The following is a 15,875-nucleotide window of genomic DNA, read 5'->3' as shown; positions in this document are numbered from 1 at the left end:
TTCGAATCCGACGTAAAACTGACTGTTAATTGTAAGGTTCAGAGCCTCTTAATGACAATGGAACACACAAATTGCGTCGCGATTCAATACATCGTCCTCCGGCCGACCTGTCTCCAAGGGTCTATTGCTGCCTCGGGCACCTTATGGTCGATCTGCTGTGAGTCTAGATTTTCGAATCCGACGCAAAACTGACAGTTAATTGTAACGTTCAGAGCCTGTTAATGACGATGGAAAACACAAATTGCGTCGCGATTCAATACATCGTCCTCCAGCCGACTTGTCTCCAAGGTTCTAGTGCTGCCTCGGGCACCTTATGGTCGTTCTTCTGTGAGTCTAGATTTTCGAATCCGACGCAAAACTGACAGTTAATTGTAAGGTTCAGAGCCTCTTAATGACAATGAGACACACAAATTGCGTCGCGATTCAATACATCGTCCTCCGGCCGACCTGTCTCCAAGGGTCTATTGCTGCCTCGGGCACCTTATGGTCGTTTTCCTGTGAGTCTAGATTTTCGAATCCGACGCAAAACTGACTGTTAATTGTAAGGTTCAGAGCCTCTTAATGACAATGGAACACACAAATTGCGTCGCGATTCAATACATCGTCCTCCGGCCGACCTGTCTCCAAGGGTCTATTGCTGCCTCGGGCACCTTATGTTCGATCTCCTGTGAGTCTAGATTTTCGAATCCGACGCAAAACTGACAGTTAATTGTAACGTTCAGAGCCTGTTAATGACGATGGAACACACAAATCGCGTCGCGATTCAATACATCGTCCTCCAGCCGACTTGTCTCCAAGGGTCTAGTGCTGCCTCGGGCACCTTATGGTCGTTCTCCTGTGAGTCTAGATTTTCGAATCCGACGCAAAACTGACTGTTAATTGTAAGGTTCGGAGCCTGTTAATGACGATGGAACACACAAATTGCGTCGCGATTCAATACATCGTCCTCCGGCCGACCTGTCTCCAAGGATCTATTGCTGCCTCGGGCACCTTATGGTCGATCTCCTGTGAGTCTAGATTTTCGAATCCGACGCAAAACTGACAGTTAATTGTAACGTTCAGAGCCTGTTAATGACGATGGAACACAAATCGCGTCGCGATTCAATACATCGTCCTCCAGCCGACCTGTCTCCAAGGGTCTAGTGCTGCCTCGGGCACCTTATGGTCGTTCTCCTGTGAGTCTAGATTTTCGAATCCGACGCAAAACTGACAGTTAATCGTAAGGTTCAGAGCCTCTTAATGACAATGGAACACACAAATTGCGTCGCGATTCAATACATCGTCCTCCGGCCGACCTGTCTCCAAGGGTCTATTGCTGCCTCGGGCACCTTATGGTCGATCTCCTGTGAGTCTAGATTTTCGAATCCGACGCAAAACTGACAGTTAATTGTAACGTTCAGAGCCTGTTAATGACGATGGAACACACAAATTGCGTCGCGATTCAATACATCGTCCTCCGGCCGACCTGTCTCCAAGGGTCTATTGCTGCCTCGGGCACCTTATGGTCGATCTCCTGTGAGTCTAGATTTTCGAATCCGACGCAAAACTGACAGTTAATTGTAACGTTCAGAGCCTGTTAATGACGATGGAACACACAAATCGCGTCGCGATTCAATACATCGTCCTCCAGCCGACTTGTCTCCAAAGGTCTAGTGCTGCCTCGGGCACCTTATGGTCGATCTCCTGTGAGTCTAGATTTTCGAATCCGACGCAAAACTGACAGTTAATTGTAACGTTCAGAGCCTGTTAATGACGATGGAACACACAAATTGCGTCGCGATACAATACATCGTCCTCCAGCCGACTTGTCTCCAAGGGTCTAGTGCTGCCTCGGGCACCTTATGGTCGTTCTTCTGTGAGTCTAGATTTTCGAATCCGACGCAAAACTGACTGTTAATTGTAAGGTTCAGAGCATCTTAATGACAATGGAACACACAAATTGCGTCGCGATTCAATACATCGTCCTCCGGCCGACCTGTCTCCAAGGGTCTATTGCTGCGTCGGGCACCTTATGGTCGATCTCCTGTGAGTCTAGATCTTCGAATCCGACGCAAAACTGACAGTTAATTGTAACGTTCAGAGCCTGTTAATGACGATGGAACACACAAATTGCGTCGCGATACAATACATCGTCCTCCAGCCGACTTGTCTCCAAGGGTTTAGTGCTGCCTCGGGCACCTTATGGTCGTTCTTCTGTGAGTCTAGATTTTCGAATCCGACGCAAAACTGACTGTTAATTGTAAGGTTCAGAGCCTCTGAATGACAATGGAACACACAAATTGCGTCGCGATTCAATACATCGTCCTCCGGCCGACCTGTCTCCAAGGGTCTATTGCTGCCTCGGGCACCTTATGGTCGTTCTTCTGTGAGTCTAGATTTTCGAATCCGACGCAAAACTGACAGTTAATTGTAACGTTCAGAGCCTGTTAATGACGATGGAACACACAAATTGCGTCGCGATTCAATACATCGTCCTCCAGCCGACTTGTCTCTAAGGTTCTAGTGCTGCCTCGGGCACCTTATGGTCGTTCTTCTGTGAGTCTAGATTTTCGAATCCGACGCAAATCTGACAGTTAATTGTAAGGTTCAGAGCCTCTTAATGACAATGGAACACACAAATTGCGTCGCGATTCAATACATCGTCCTCCGGCCGACCTGTCTCCAAGGGTCTATTGCTGCCTCGGGCACCTTATGGTCGTTTTCCTGTGAGTCTAGATTTTCGAATCCGACGCAAAACTGACTGTTAATTGTAAGGTTCAGAGCCTCTTAATGACAATGGAACACACAAATTGCGTCGCGATTCAATACATCGTCCTCCGGCCGACCTGTCTCCAAGGGTCTATTGCTGCCTCGGGCACCTTATGGTCGATCTCCTGTGAGTCTAGATTTTCGAATCCGACGCAAAACTGACAGTTAATTGTAACGTTCAGAGCCTGTTAATGACGATGGAACACACAAATCGCGTCGCGATTCAATACATCGTCCTCCAGCCGACTTGTCTCCAAGGGTCTAGTGCTGCCTCGGGCACCTTATGGTCGTTCTCCTGTGAGTCTAGATTTTCGAATCCGACGCAAAACTGACTGTTAATTGTAAGGTTCGGAGCCTGTTAATGACGATGGAACACACAAATTGCGTCGCGATTCAATACATCGTCCTCCGGCCGACCTGTCTCCAAGGACCTATTGCTGCCTCGGGCACCTTATGGTCGATCTCCTGTGAGTCTAGATTTTCGAATCCGACGCAAAACTGACAGTTAATTGTAACGTTCAGAGCCTGTTAATGACGATGGAACACAAATCGCGTCGCGATTCAATACATCGTCCTCCAGCCGACCTGCTTCAAAGGGTCTAGTGCTGCCTCGGGCACCTTATGGTCGTTCTCCTGTGAGTCTAGATTTTCGAATCCGACGCAAAACTGACAGTTAATCGTAAGGTTCAGAGCCTCTTAATGACAATGGAACACACAAATTGCGTCGCGATTCAATACATAGTCCTCCGGCCGACCTGTCTCCAAGGGTCTATTGCTGCCTCGGGCACCTTATGGTCGTTCTTCTGTGAGTCTAGATTTTCGAATCCAACGCAAAACTGACAGTTAATTGTAAGGTTCAGAGCCTCTTAATGACAATGGAACACACAAATTGAGTCGCGATTCAATACATCGTCTTCCGGCCGACCTGTCTCCAAGGGTCTATTGCTGCCTCGGGCACCTCATGGTCGATCTCCTGCGAGTCTAGATTTTCGAATCCGGCGCAAAACTGACAGTTAATTGCAAGGTTCAGAGCCTGTTAATGACGATGGAACACACAAACTGCGTCGCGATTCAATACATCGTCCTCCGGCCGACCTGTCTCCAAGGACCTATTGCTGCCTCGGGCACCTTATGGTCGATCTCCTGTGAGTCTAGATTTTCGAATCCGACGCAAAACTGACAGTTAATTGTAACGTTCAGAGCCTGTTAATGACGATGGAACACAAATCGCGTCGCGATTCAATACATCGTCCTCCAGCCGACCTGCTTCCAAGGGTCTAGTGCTGCCTCGGGCACCTTATGGTCGTTCTCCTGTGAGTCTAGATTTTCGAATCCGACGCAAAACTGACAGTTAATCGTAAGGTTCAGAGCCTCTTAATGACAATGGAACACACAAATTGCGTCGCGATTCAATACATAGTCCTCCGGCCGACCTGTCTCCAAGGGTCTATTGCTGCCTCGGGCACCTTATGGTCGTTCTTCTGTGAGTCTAGATTTTCGAATCCAACGCAAAACTGACAGTTAATTGTAAGGTTCAGAGCCTCTTAATGACAATGGAACACACAAATTGAGTCGCGATTCAATACATCGTCTTCCGGCCGCCCTGTCTCCAAGGGTCTATTGCTGCCTCGGGCACCTCATGGTCGATCTCCTGCGAGTCTAGATTTTCGAATCCGGCGCAAAACTGACAGTTAATTGCAAGGTTCAGAGCCTGTTAATGACGATGGAACACACAAACTGCGTCGCGATTCAATACATCGTCTTCCGGCCGACCTGTCTCCAAGGGTCTATTGCTGCCTCGGGCACCTTATGGTCGATCTCCTGTGAGTCTAGATTTTCGAATCCGACGCAAAACTGACAGTTAATTATAACGTTCAGGGCCTGTTAATGACGCTGGAACACACAAATCGCGTCGCGATTGAATACGTCGTCCTCCAGCCGACTTGTCTCCAAGGATCTAGTGCTGCCTCGGGCACCTTATGGTCGTTCTTCTGTGAGTCTAGATTTTCGAATCCGACGCAAAACTGACTGTTAATTGTAAGGTTCAGAGCCTCTTAATGACAATGGAACACACAAATTGCGTCGCGATTCAATACATAGTCCTCCGGCCGACCTGTCTCCAAGGGTCTATTGCTGCCTCGGGCACCTTATGGTCGATCTCCTGTGAGTCTAGATTTTACAATCCGACGCAAAACTGACAGTTAATTGTAACGTTCAGAGCCTGTTAATGACGATGGAACACACAAATCGCGTCATGATTCAATTCATCGTCCTCCAGCCGACTTGTCTCCAAGGTCTAGTGCCGCCTCGGGCACCTTATGTTCGTTCTCCTGTGAGTCTAGATTTTCGAATCCGACGCAAAACTGACAGTTAATTGTAAGGTTCGGAGCCTGTTAATGACGATGGAACACACAAATTGCGTCGCGATTCAATACATCGTCCTCCGGCCGACCTGTCTCCAAGGATCTATTGCTGCCTCAGGCACCTTATGGTCGATCTCCTGTGAGTCTAGATTTTCGAATCCGACGCAAAACTGACAGTTAATTGTAAGGTTCAGAGCCTCTTAATGACAATGGAACACACAAATTGCGTCGCGAATCAATACATCGTCCTCCGGCCGACCTGTCTCAAAGGGTCTATTGCTGCCTCGGGCACCTTATGGTCGATCTCCTGTGAGTCTAGATTTTCGAATCCGACGCAAAACTGACAGTTAATTGTAACGTTCAGAGCCTGTTAATGACGATGGAACACACAAATCGCGTCGCGATTCAATACATCGTCCTCCAGCCGACTTGTCTCCAAGGGTCTATTGCTGCCTCGGGCACCTTATGGTCGTTCTTCTGTGAGTCTAGATTTTCGAATCCGACGCAAAACTGACAGTTAATTGTAAGGTTCAGAGCCTCTTAATGATAATGGAACACACAAATTGAGTCGCGATTCAATACATCGTCCTCCGGCCGACCTGTCTCCAAGGGTCTATTGCTGCCTCGGGCACCTTATGGTCGATCTCCTGTGAGTCTAGATTTTCGAATCCGACGCAAAACTGACAGTTAATTGTAAGGTTCAGAGCCTGTTAATGACGATGGAACACACAAATTGCGTCGCGATTCAATACATCGTCCTCCGGCTGACCTGTCTCCAAGGGTCTATTGCTGCCTCGGGCACCTTATGGTCGTTTTCCTGTGAGTCTAGATTTTCGAATCCGACGCAAAACTGACAGTTAATCGTAAGGTTCAGGGCCTGTTAATGACGCTGGAACACACAATCGCGTCGCGATTCAATACGTCTTCCTCCAGCCGACTTGTCTCCAAGGGTCTATTGCTGCCTCGGGCACCTTATGGTCGATCTCCTGTAGTCTAGATTTTCGAATCCGTCGCAAAACTGACAGTTAATTGTAAGGTTCAGAGCCTGTTAATGACGATGGAACACACAAATTGCGTCGCGATTCAATACATCGTCCTCCGGCCGACCTGTCTCCAAGGGTCTATTGCAGCCTCGGGCACCTTATGGTCTAGATTTTCGAATCCGACGCAAAACTGACAGTTAATTGTAACGTTCAGAGCCTAATAATGACGATGGAACACACAAATCGCGTCGCGATTCAATACATAGTCCTCCGGCCGACCTGTCTCCAAGGGTCTATTGCTGCCTCGGGCACCTTATGGTCGATCTCCTGTGAGTCTAGATTTTACAATCCGACGCAAAACTGACAGTTAATTGTAACGTTCAGAGCCTGTTAATGACGATGGAACACACAAATCGCGTCGCGATTCAATTCATCGTCCTCCAGCCGACTTGTCTCCAAGGGTCTAGTGCTGCCTCGGGCACCTTATGGTCGATCTCCTGTGAGTCTAGATTTTCGAATCCGACGCAAAACTGACAGTTAATTGTAACGTTCAGAGCCTGTTAATGACGATGGAACACACAAATCGCGTCGCGATTCAATACATCGTCCTCCAGCCGACTTGTCTCCAAAGGTCTAGTGCTGCCTCGGGCACCTTATGGTCGATCTCCTGTGAGTCTAGATTTTCGAATCCGACGCAAAACTGACAGTTAATTGTAACGTTCAGAGCCTGTTAATGACGATGGAACACACAAATTGCTTCGCGATACAATACATCGTCCTCCAGCCGACTTGTCTCCAAGGGTCTAATGCTGCCTCGGGCACCTTATGGTCGTTCTTCTGTGAGTCTAGATTTTCGAATCCGACGCAAAACTGACTGTTAATTGTAAGGTTCAGAGCCTCTTAATGACAATGGAACACACAAATTGCGTCGCGATTCAATACATCGTCCTCCGGGCGACCTGTCTCCAAGGGTCTATTGCTGCCTCGGGCACCTTATGGTCGATCTCCTGTGAGTCTAGATTTTCGAATCCGACGCAAAACTGACAGTTAATTGTAACGTTCAGAGCCTGTTAATGACGATGGAACACACAAATCGCGTCGCGATTCAATACATCGTCCTCCAGCCGACTTCTCTCCAAAGGTCTAGTGCTGCCTCGGGCACCTTATGGTCGTTCTCCTGTGAGTCTAGATTTTCGAATCCGACGCAAAACTGACAGTTAATTGTAAGGTTCAGAACCTGTTAATGACGATGGAACACACAAATCGCGTCGCGATTCAACACATCATCCTCCGGCCGACCTGTCTCCAAGGGTCTATTGCTGCCTCGGGCACCTTATGGTCGATCTCCTGTGAGTCTAGATTTTCGAATCCGACGCAAAACTGACAGTTAATTGTAACGTTCAGAGCCTGTTAATGACGATGGAACACACAAATCGCGTCGCGATTCAATACATCGTCCTCCGGCCGACCTGTCTCCAAGGGTCTATTGCTGCCTCGGGCACCTTATGGTCGTTCTCCTGTGAGTTAGATTTTCGAATCCGACGCAAAACTGACAGTTAATTGTAACGTTCAGAGCCTGTTAATGACGATGGAACACACAAATCGCGTCGCGATTCAATACATCGTCCTCCAGCCGACTTGTCTCCAAGGGTCTAGTGCTGCCTCGGGCACCTTATGGTCGTTCTTCTGTGAGTCTAGATTTTCGAATCCGACGCAAAACTGACAGTTAATTGTAAGGTTCAGAGCCTCTTAATGACAATGGAACACACAAATTGAGCCGCGATTCAATACATCGTCTTCCGGCCGACCTGTCTCCAAGGGTCTATTGCTGCCTCGGGCACCTTATGGTCGTTCTCCTGTGAGTCTAGATTTTCGAATCCGACGCAAAACTGACAGTTAATTGTAACGTTCAGAGACTGTTAATGACGATGGAACACACAAATTGCGTCGCGATTCAATACATCGTCCTCCAGCCGACTTGTCTCCAAGGGTCTAGTGCTGCCTCGGGCACCTTATGGTCGTTCTTCTGTGAGTCTAGATTTTCGAATCCGACGCAAAACTGACAGTTAATTGTAAGGTTCAGAGCCTCTTAATGACAATGGAACACACAAATTGAGTCGCGATTCAATACATCGTCTTCCGGGCGACCTGTCTCCAAGGGTCTATTGCTGCCTCGGGCACCTTATGGTCGATCTCCTGTGAGTCTAGATTTTCGAATCCGACGCAAAACTGACAGTTAATTGTAAGGTTCAGAGCCTGTTAATGACGATGGAACACACAAATTGCGTCGCGATTCAATACATCGTCCTCCGGCCGACCTGTCTCCAAGGGTCTATTGCTGCCTCGGACACCTTATGGTCGTCTTCCTGTGAGTCTAGATTTTCGAATCCGACGCAAAACTGACTGTTAATTGTAAGGTTCAGAGCCTCTTAATGACAATGGAACACACAAATTGCGTCGCGATTCAATACATCGTCCTCCGGCCGACCTGTCTCCAAGGGTCTATTGCTGCCTCGGGCACCTTATGGTCGATCTGCTGTGAGTCTAGATTTTCGAATCCGACGCAAAACTGACAGTTAATTGTAACGTTCAGAGCCTGTTAATGACGATGGAACACACAAATTGCGTCGCGATTCAATACATCGTCCTCCAGCCGACTTGTCTCCAAGGTTCTAGTGCTGCCTCGGGCACCTTATGGTCGTTCTTCTGTGAGTCTAGATTTTCGAATCCGACGCAAAACTGACAGTTAATTGTAAGGTTCAGAGCCTCTTAATGACAATGGAACACACAAATTGCGTCGCGATTCAATACATCGTAATCCGGCCGACCTGTCTCCAAGGGTCTATTGCTGCCTCGGGCACCTTATGGTCGATCTCCTGTGAGTCTAGATTTTCGAAACCGACGTAAAACTGACAGTTAATTGTAACGTTCAGAGCCTGTTAATGACGATGGAACACACAAATCGCGTCGCGATTCAATACATCGTCCTCCAGCCGACTTGTCTCCAAGGGTCTAGTGCTGCCTCGGGCACCTTATGGTCGTTCTCCTGTGTGTCTAGATTTTCGAATCCGACGCAAAACTGACTGTTAATTGTAAGGTTCGGAGCCTGTTAATGACGATGGAACACACAAATTGCGTCGCGATTCAATACATCGTCCTCCGGCCGACCTGTCTCCAAGGACCTATTGCTGCCTCGGGCACCTTATGGTCGATCTCCTGTGAGTCTAGATTTTCGAATCCGACGCAAAACTGACAGTTAATTGTAACGTTCAGAGCCTGTTAATGACGATGGAACACAAATCGCGTCGCGATTCAATACATCGTCCTCCAGCCGACCTGCTTCCATGGGTCTAGTGCTGCCTCGGGCTCCTTATGGTCGTTCTCCTGTGAGTCTAGATTTTCGAATCCGACGCAAAACTGACAGTTAATCGTAAGGTTCAGAGCCTCTTAATGACAATGGAACACACAAATTGCGTCGCGATTCAATACATAGTCCTCCGGCCGACCTGTCTCCAAGGGTCTATTGCTGCCTCGGGCACCTTATGGTCGTTCTTCTGTGAGTCTAGATTTTCGAATCCAACGCAAAACTGACAGTTAATTGTAAGGTTCAGAGCCTCTTAATGACAATGGAACACACAAATTGAGTCGCGATTCAATACATCGTCTTCCGGCCGACCTGTCTCCAAGGGTCTATTGCTGCCTCGGGCACCTCATGGTCGATCTCCTGCGAGTCTAGATTTTCGAATCCGGCGCAAAACTGACAGTTAATTGCAAGGTTCAGAGCCTCTTAATGACGATGGAACACACAAACTGCGTCGCGATTCAATACATCGTCTTCCGGCCGACCTGTCTCCAAGGGTCTATTGCTGCCTCGGGCACCTTATGGTCGTTCTTCTGTGAGTCTAGATTTTCGAATCCGACGCAAAACTGACAGTTAATTATAACGTTCAGGGCCTGTTAATGACGCTGGAACACACAAATCGCGTCGCGATTGAATACGTCGTCCTCCAGCCGACTTGTCTCCAAGGATCTAGTGCTGCCTCGGGCACCTTATGGTCGTTCTTCTGTGAGTCTAGATTTTCGAATCCGACGCAAAACTGACTGTTAATTGTAAGGTTCAGAGCCTCTTAATGACAATGGAACACACAAATTGCGTCGCGATTCAATACATAGTCCTCCGGCCGACCTGTCTCCAAGGGTCTATTGCTGCCTCGGGCACCTTATGGTCGATCTCCTGTGAGTCTAGATTTTACAATCCGACGCAAAACTGACAGTTAATTGTAACGTTCAGAGCCTGTTAATGACGATGGAACACACAAATCGCGTCATGATTCAATTCATCGTCCTCCAGCCGACTTGTCTCCAAGGGTCTAGTGCCGCCTCGGGCACCTTATGTTCGTTCTCCTGTGAGTCTAGATTTTCGAATCCGACGCAAAACTGACAGTTAATTGTAAGGTTCGGAGCCTGTTAATGACGATGGAACACACAAATTGCGTCGCGATTCAATACATCGTCCTCCGGCCGACCTGTCTCCAAGGATCTATTGCTGCCTCAGGCACCTTATGGTCGATCTCCTGTGAGTCTAGATTTTCGAATCCGACGCAAAACTGACAGTTAATTGTAAGGTTCAGAGCCTCTTAATGACAATGGAACACACAAATTGCGTCGCGAATCAATACATCGTCCTCCGGCCGACCTGTCTCCAAGGGTCTATTGCTGCCTCGGGCACCTTATGGTCGATCTCCTGTGAGTCTAGATTTTCGAATCCGACGCAAAACTGACAGTTAATTGTAACGTTCAGAGCCTGTTAATGACGATGGAACACACAAATCGCGTCGCGATTCAATACATCGTCCTCCAGCCGACATGTCTCCAAGGGTCTAGTGCTGCCTCGGGCACCTTATGGTCGTTCTTCTGTGAGTCTAGATTTTCGAATCCGACGCAAAACTGACTGTTAATTGTAAGGTTCAGAGCCTCTTAATGACAATGGAACACACAAATTGCGTCGCGATTCAATACATCGTCCTCCGGCCGACCTGTCTCCAAGTGTCTATTGCTGCCTCGGGCACCTTATGGTCGATCTCCTGTGAGTCTAGATTTTCGAATCCGACGCAAAACTGACAGTTAATTGTAACGTTCAGAGCCTGTTAATGACGATGGAACACACAAATCGCGTCGCGATTCAATACATCGTCCTCCAGCCGACTTGTCTCCAAAGGTCTAGTGCTGCCTCGGGCACCTTATGGTCGTTCTCCTGTGAGTCTAGATTTTCGAATCCGACGCAAAACTGACAGTTAATTGTAAGGTTCAGAACCTGTTAATGACGATGGAACACACAAATCGCGTCGCGATTCAACACATCATCCTCCGGCCGACCTGTCTCCAAGGGTCTATTGCTGCCTCGGGCACCTTATGGTCGATCTCCTGTGAGTCTAGATTTTCGAATCCGACGCAAAACTGACAGTTAGTTGTAAGGTTCAGAGCCTCTTAATGATAATGGAACACACAAATTGAGTCGCGATTCAATACATCGTCCTCCGGCCGACCTGTCTCCAAGGGTCTATTGCTGCCTCGGGCACCTTATGGTCGATCTCCTGTGAGTCTAGATTTTCGAATCCGACGCAAAACTGACAGTTAATTGTAACGTTCAGAGCCTGTTAATGACGATGGAACACACAAATTGCGTCGCGATTCAATACATCGTCCTCCGGCTGACCTGTCTCCAAGGGTCTATTGCTGCCTCGGGCACCTTATGGTCGTTTTCCTGTGAGTCTAGATTTTCGAATCCGACGCAAAACTGACAGTTAATCGTAAGGTTCAGGGCCTGTTAATGACGCTGGAACACACAATCGCGTCGCGATTCAATACGTCTTCCTCCAGCCGACTTGTCTCCAAGGATCTAGTGCTGCCTCGGGCACCTTATGGTCGTTCTTCTGTGAGTCTAGATTTTCGAATCCGACGCAAAACTGACTGTTAATTGTAAGGTTCAGAGCCTCTTAATGACAATGGAACACACAAGTTGCGTCGCGATTCAATACATAGTCCTCCGGCCGACCTGTCTCCAAGGGTCTATTGCTTCCTCGGGCACCTTATGGTCGATCTCCTGTGAGTCTAGATTTTACAATCCGACGCAAAACTGACAGTTAATTGTAACGTTCAGAGCCTGTTAATGACGATGGAACACACAAATCGCGTCGCGATTCAATTCATCGTCCTCCAGCCGACTTGTCTCCAAGGGTCTAGTGCTGCCTCGGGCACCTTATGGTCGATCTCCTGTGAGTCTAGATTTTCGAATCCGACGCAAAACTGACAGTTAATTGTAACGTTCAGAGCCTGTTAATGACGATGGAACACACAAATCGCGTCGCGATTCAATACATCGTCCTCCAGCCGACTTGTCTCCAAAGGTCTAGTGCTGCCTCGGGCACCTTATGGTCGATCTCCTGTGAGTCTAGATTTTCGAATCCGACGCAAAACTGACAGTTAATTGTAACGTTCAGAGCCTGTTAATGACGATGGAACACACAAATTGCGTCGCGATACAATACATCGTCCTCCAGCCGACTTCTCTCCAAGGGTCTAGTGCTGCCTCGGGCACCTTATGGTCGTTCTTCTGTGAGTCTAGATTTTCGAATCCGACGCAAATCTGACTGTTAATTGTAAGGTTCAGAGCCTCTTAATGACAATGGAACACACAAATTGCGTCGCGATTCAATACATCGTCCTCCGGCCGACCTGTCTCCAAGGGTCTATTGCTGCCTCGGGCACCTTATGGTCGATCTCCTGTGAGTCTAGATTTTCGAATCCGACGCAAAACTGACAGTTAATTGTAAGGTTCAGAGCCTCTTAATGACAATGGAACACACAAATTGCGTCGCGAATCAATACATCGTCCTCCGGCCGACCTGTCTCCAAGGGTCTATTGCTGCCTCGGGCACCTTATGGTCGATCTCCTGTGAGTCTAGATTTTCGAATCCGACGCAAAACTGACAGTTAATTGTAACGTTCAGAGCCTGTTAATGACGATGGAACACACAAATCGCGTCGCGATTCAATACATCGTCCTCCAGCCGACATGTCTCCAAGGGTCTAGTGCTGCCTCGGGCACCTTATGGTCGTTCTTCTGTGAGTCTAGATTTTCGAATCCGACGCAAAACTGACTGTTAATTGTAAGGTTCAGAGCCTCTTAATGACAATGGAACACACAAATTGCGTCGCGATTCAATACATCGTCCTCCGGCCGACCTGTCTCCAAGTGTCTATTGCTGCCTCGGGCACCTTATGGTCGATCTCCTGTGAGTCTAGATTTTCGAATCCGACGCAAAACTGACAGTTAATTGTAACGTTCAGAGCCTGTTAATGACGATGGAACACACAAATCGCGTCGCGATTCAATACATCGTCCTCCAGCCGACTTGTCTCCAAAGGTCTAGTGCTGCCTCGGGCACCTTATGGTCGTTCTCCTGTGAGTCTAGATTTTCGAATCCGACGCAAAACTGACAGTTAATTGTAAGGTTCAGAACCTGTTAATGACGATGGAACACACAAATCGCGTCGCGATTCAACACATCATCCTCCGGCCGACCTGTCTCCAAGGGTCTATTGCTGCCTCGGGCACCTTATGGTCGATCTCCTGTGAGTCTAGATTTTCGAATCCGACGCAAAACTGACAGTTAGTTGTAAGGTTCAGAGCCTCTTAATGATAATGGAACACACAAATTGAGTCGCGATTCAATACATCGTCCTCCGGCCGACCTGTCTCCAAGGGTCTATTGCTGCCTCGGGCACCTTATGGTCGATCTCCTGTGAGTCTAGATTTTCGAATCCGACGCAAAACTGACAGTTAATTGTAACGTTCAGAGCCTGTTAATGACGATGGAACACACAAATTGCGTCGCGATTCAATACATCGTCCTCCGGCTGACCTGTCTCCAAGGGTCTATTGCTGCCTCGGGCACCTTATGGTCGTTTTCCTGTGAGTCTAGATTTTCGAATCCGACGCAAAACTGACAGTTAATCGTAAGGTTCAGGGCCTGTTAATGACGCTGGAACACACAATCGCGTCGCGATTCAATACGTCTTCCTCCAGCCGACTTGTCTCCAAGGATCTAGTGCTGCCTCGGGCACCTTATGGTCGTTCTTCTGTGAGTCTAGATTTTCGAATCCGACGCAAAACTGACTGTTAATTGTAAGGTTCAGAGCCTCTTAATGACAATGGAACACACAAGTTGCGTCGCGATTCAATACATAGTCCTCCGGCCGACCTGTCTCCAAGGGTCTATTGCTTCCTCGGGCACCTTATGGTCGATCTCCTGTGAGTCTAGATTTTACAATCCGACGCAAAACTGACAGTTAATTGTAACGTTCAGAGCCTGTTAATGACGATGGAACACACAAATCGCGTCGCGATTCAATTCATCGTCCTCCAGCCGACTTGTCTCCAAGGGTCTAGTGCTGCCTCGGGCACCTTATGGTCGATCTCCTGTGAGTCTAGATTTTCGAATCCGACGCAAAACTGACAGTTAATTGTAACGTTCAGAGCCTGTTAATGACGATGGAACACACAAATCGCGTCGCGATTCAATACATCGTCCTCCAGCCGACTTGTCTCCAAAGGTCTAGTGCTGCCTCGGGCACCTTATGGTCGATCTCCTGTGAGTCTAGATTTTCGAATCCGACGCAAAACTGACAGTTAATTGTAACGTTCAGAGCCTGTTAATGACGATGGAACACACAAATTGCGTCGCGATACAATACATCGTCCTCCAGCCGACTTCTCTCCAAGGGTCTAGTGCTGCCTCGGGCACCTTATGGTCGTTCTTCTGTGAGTCTAGATTTTCGAATCCGACGCAAATCTGACTGTTAATTGTAAGGTTCAGAGCCTCTTAATGACAATGGAACACACAAATTGCGTCGCGATTCAATACATCGTCCTCCGGCCGACCTGTCTCCAAGGGTCTATTGCTGCCTCGGGCACCTTATGGTCGATCTCCTGTGAGTCTAGATTTTCGAATAAGACGCAAAACTGACAGTTAATTGTAACGTTCAGAGCCTGTTAATGACGATGGAACACACAAATCGCGTCGCGATTCAATACATCGTCCTCCGGCCGACCTGTCTCCAAGGGTCAATTGCTGCCTCGGGCACCTTATGGTCGTTCTCCTGTGAGTTAGATTTTCGAATCCGACGCAAAACTGACAGTTAATTGTAACGTTCAGAGCCTGTTAATGACGATGGAACACACAAATCGCGTCGCGATTCAATACATCGTCCTCCAGCCGACTTGTCTCCAAGGGTCTAGTGCTGCCTCGGGCACCTTATGGTCGTTCTTCTGTGAGTCTAGATTTTCGAATCCGACGCAAAACTGACAGTTAATTGTAAGGTTCAGAGCCTCTTAATGACAATGGAACACACAAATTGAGCCGCGATTCAATACATCGTCTTCCGGCCGACCTGTCTCCAAGGGTCTATTGCTGCCTCGGGCACCTTATGGTCGTTCTCCTGTGAGTCTAGATTTTCGAATCCGACGCAAAACTGACAGTTAATTGTAACGTTCAGAGCCTGTTAATGACGATGGAACACACAAATTGCGTCGCGATTCAATACATCGTCCTCCAGCCGACTTGTCTCCAAGGGTCTAGTGCTGCCTGGGGCACCTTATGGTCGTTCTTCTGTGAGTCTAGATTTTCGAATCCGACGCAAAACTGACAGTTAATTGTAAGGTTCAGCGCCTCTTAATGACAATGGAACACACAAATTGAGTCGCGATTCAATACATCGT

This window comes from Schistocerca nitens, chromosome 5 (assembly GCF_023898315.1).
Source record: "Schistocerca nitens isolate TAMUIC-IGC-003100 chromosome 5, iqSchNite1.1, whole genome shotgun sequence".
In the NCBI taxonomy this organism is placed as follows: Eukaryota; Metazoa; Arthropoda; class Insecta; order Orthoptera; family Acrididae; genus Schistocerca; species Schistocerca nitens.
The sequence above is the reverse complement of the archived record's forward strand: the minus strand, read 5'-3'. Positions refer to the sequence as shown.